The 4,134-nt window shown below is 44.8% G+C and overlaps 1 long non-coding RNA gene across 1 annotated transcript; it reads left to right on the top strand.

Annotated features, from left to right (window-relative positions):
• Positions 1 to 242: 242 nt before the first annotated feature.
• LOC144321122 (uncharacterized) lies at positions 243 to 2,069 on the top strand. The gene is made up of 3 exons (XR_013386855.1): positions 243 to 1,327; positions 1,581 to 1,727; positions 1,930 to 2,069. It is a non-coding gene; the product is annotated as an uncharacterized LOC144321122 (long non-coding RNA).
• The last annotated feature ends 2,065 nt before the right edge of the window (positions 2,070 to 4,134 follow it).

Genomic DNA, 4,134 nt, shown 5'->3' with positions numbered 1-4,134 from the left:
TAGATAAAGAACCTGAGTCTCATAGATTTATTTTATTTTATTTTTTTTAATTTTTTTCTTTATTTATTTATGATAGTCACAGAGAGAGAGAGAGAGAGAGAGAGAGGCAGAGACACAGGCAGAGGGAGAAGCAGGCTCCATGCACCGGGAGCCCGACGTGGGATTCGATCCCGGGTCTCCAGGATCGCGCCCTGGGCCAAAGGCAGGCGCCAAACCGCTGCGCCACCCAGGGATCCCTGAGTCTCATAGATTTAAAAGTTCTTCAAGGTTCACAGGAATGTAGCAAACCACAAACTCTGTGTTTGAATACAGAGTGTCTGGACTCCATAGCTCCCAGTCTTTCATTCTAGGCTGTACTGTCATCCAGATGAGACTGAAGACAATATGAGAGCTGATCTCGTGCAGAGATGTTCCTTCATTACAGCAATGGTACAGGTTTCTCTCTACAATCTGGCTCATAATGAATCAACACGAGTCAAATGTAAAGGCATCCAGTAGCATCATAGGGATAAGATGGAGAGCCTGTCACCTAGCATGTAGAGGACTCCTAAAATAATACTCTTCCTCTATTCCTCATAAACTCTGATATATTTTTTTTCCAATCATTTATTTATTGGACAAAAATCCAAGGAGAGGTAACTCTGCCTCCAGAAATACAGAGACTATGATGCCTACCCCATGGAGCTCATGCACAGAGAAGGAAAACTTGGAAACAAAGAAGTGGAAACATTTACTTGAAGGGTGAAATGTGTTGTATCCATGGAACAAAGGTTGTAATGGCAAAATATACTTGGGGCAATGGAGGAAAGCATCACAGAGCAGGAAGGATGTTTAAGGAGTGCAGGTGGTTTGGTGGCAGGTAGGAGGGTGTTTTTTTGGGAAGGGTCAGCATACCTAAGAAATGGAGAGTTGCAACAATAAGGCTTATTGGAGAAACTATATAAGGACCTGGTACCTAGAAATTAGCACCACCCCGATAATACAGGAATTTCATTGGTCCCAATGGGCATGGAGATCTAAAAAAGAAAGGATTTTACCTCTCACCAGTCACTCCATTGGCAGTGGCTCTAGTGTCCCTGAGAGCCTTTGGTGGTGGGAGGGGCAGCTGTACGTGAGAGTGGGGCAGTGAGGTATGGCTTGATGAAATGTGAGCAGCATTTGCTTTGAACAATTCTATCTTCATTGTTATCTCATCAAAAACAAACAATTGCACAGTCAGCTCTGGAAAGCCAGGTAATAATATGCAATTCTTTGACTGTCCTCTGTAACCTTCTCTATTTTCTTACATGTCCTTAAAAAGACAGATAGAGCTACAGATGATTATCAGGTAAGGAGAGAAAAAGATAAGCAAACACAAAGTAATAATATAGTTCTCTGCAATCATTGGTTGTTTCCCTGCCGAGGATGTGCACTCAAATAAGCCATTATTTAACGTCTTCTTCTGCTTCTTAATAAAAATCTCATGAAGTCAGGGTGTTTTCTCATTCCCACCCCTGGCTACCTCTGTGAATAGACTCGGGAGAGCAGAATTTTTCTCTGGCTTTCCTCCCTGCTGTTCTATCTATTTCTCCCATCCCAAGGTCTTCCAAACTTTCCATTGAAGCAGACGTGTGGGAGCCCAGCGCTCAATGGCTCCAATTCTCTCCTGTATTCTTTTCACATCAGACTGATTTCTTCATTGTCCTCTGGATCACAACATGCATTTCTCTCCTTGCACATTTGTTCAGGTAATTTGTACAGCTCAACAAAACTCTTCCCTTATCACTTTTCTGGGAGTGGCGGGGGTGAGGAGGGGCAGTGTGGGAGGAGGAGATGGGGGAGGTCTGAAGCTGGGCCGGTCTAGGGGATCTTGAATGAGACATTTAATGTAGACCCTCACTGAATGTGCATGAATGATCATAATTGTTGATGAGCCTCTAACGTCTCAAGCTCTGGTTCAAGTTATGCAAGCAGACTGGAAGAGAATGGCGATGGACATCTTGACCTCTCATCTGTGAGCAATGAATGTGAACCGTACGCACACTGCAGATTTTGAGAGGAAGCTCTGAAACTATAATAAAGCTGCCTTCCTAGACCTTTGGTTCTTGATTTGACTCCTGATTTCTAGAGGCACTGGAGGGGGGTTGTATGCTGCTGTTCCCCTTCCTCAGATGATCGACTCCTGCTCTCCGGAATTCTCACAGAAATTCAGAGAAGGGGTGGGTGATTCTCTTTACCTGGGGCTCCTTTCTTCCTTACTCGTATGGCCAAGTCCTCCCTGTTTTTCTAGCTTAGGTTTGCCCAACAGCCCTGCTCTTGTGCCCTAGGTTGGTCAGATTGTAGGACAAAACACAGAACAGCCTGTTGAATTTGAATTTCAGATGAATAACAAATACTTTTTAAGTGTAAGTATGTCCCAAATATCACACAGGGCATGTGTATAACAGAAAAGTGTGTTGTTCATCAAAAATTCTCGTTCACTGAGACTCTAGACAACCTCATCAAATGTCATCCCTGTGTGTGTCTCTGACACCTGTGCACTCCCTACCAGCACTCCCTCCTGGCCCTGGATTTGTCCTGCTCCCTTTCCCTCCTCTCTCCTCTCCCACTTCACAGAAGCGAGGAAACCACGGGGCTCCCACAACCCTGGCCTGAGACACAGCCACCCCTCCCTTAGGAGATTGTGGGTGTCTTCCAACCAATCTCCTTGTTTCCATCCCTGACTGCTTATGTCTGTCTTTGTTCAGAAAGCTTTCTCTAAAGTGTGATGAGGTCACAATTCTTCCCAGAACCCTCAGAATGAATTCCAGAACCCCTAAGCTCCTCTTTCACTTTGCCTCATTGCATCCACAACCTCATGCCCTGCTGTTCTTCCCTCTTCTTGCTCTTTCCATCCCTCCCACACCCCATGCCGAACCCCCCTAACCCTCCAGGCTGTTGGTTTCCCCAGCTCCTCCCTGCGTATCCCCACATATGTCCTCCTGGCTCTCTCCCTCGCTACATTCCCATCACGCTGCCAGAGAGCTCCTGCTGTCACTCTGTCGAAAATCCTGCCTTTGACCACTACCCTCTGTCGCCATAGCTTGTTTTATTTGCTTAATATTATTTATTGACATACGACATATTATATATTCATATATTGTTTGTTTTTGAACTGTGTTCTCACATAAGCAGGAATTTGAGCTGTTTGGAGCTGCTCAGTATCCCACTGCCTAGCACAGTGCCTGGCATAGAGTGGATCCCTGATAAATATTGGTATAATGAACAAATGAGGGAGTGAATGAGTGTTTATATGCCCTCTTTTCCATAAGCTGGGGAGCCCCTGGATGTCCAGGGACCACCTCTGGATGCCCAGTTCCTAGCGCAAGACCAGAGACATTGTAGGAACCTTCTAAATCCCCAGTGCCTCGCCCAGGGCAGGCATGTAGTAGGACCTTCATATATGTTACTTGCGTGGACTGTGGAAATTGTCTCTGGCTTTTGCCAGTGAAGCAGAAGGTCTTGATTAACACGCTTCTGGAAATCCATCAGAATGTTATGGGATTTGAAAACAGCTACTGAAAAAAAAAAAAAACCTAAAGAAAATAAAATCACAGTCTTGGAAAACTTTGCTTTGAATGTTGCAAACATCTTTAATAGATTCTGACTTCAAGCTTTCTCTGCAGGGTTTTGAAAGTTCAGAACTACTAAATAGTCAAATATATCTATTGAGGAAAAATCCATATGAACAAAAGAACACAATAAACATCCCCAATTAGGAGCAGAGTGGGCAGATGAAGGACTCTGGCTTTTTGTGTAGTACAACAGGATGGAGTCTTTTCCCTAGGCAAGCAGTGGATATTTGCTTTATATGAGTGCTTGCTGATCGCCACGAGCTACCCCGGTCTGCCATTAGGACATAAGGACATGCCTTGTGAGCGGATGTGTGGTATTTATGAAGGGTTTCTACCGAGCTAAGTATTGAGCTGACACTTTCCCCCCAGCAGGAAAATTATGACATATGTGTGATACGATATTTGCCCTTGAAGGACCTATGTTTTGAGGCAGCGCTGCCCGGGAAGACTTTCTGTGACAAAGTCCTCTATTTGTGATGTCTGGTATGGTGGCCACTAGTGTGTGTGGCGATTGAAGGCACACGTGGTAGGTGTCACTGAG

The sequence above is a fragment of the Canis aureus genome, chromosome 9 (assembly GCF_053574225.1).
Source record: "Canis aureus isolate CA01 chromosome 9, VMU_Caureus_v.1.0, whole genome shotgun sequence".
In the NCBI taxonomy this organism is placed as follows: Eukaryota; Metazoa; Chordata; class Mammalia; order Carnivora; family Canidae; genus Canis; species Canis aureus.
Note: the sequence above shows the minus strand (reverse complement) of the source record. Positions and strands in the feature narration are given on the sequence as shown.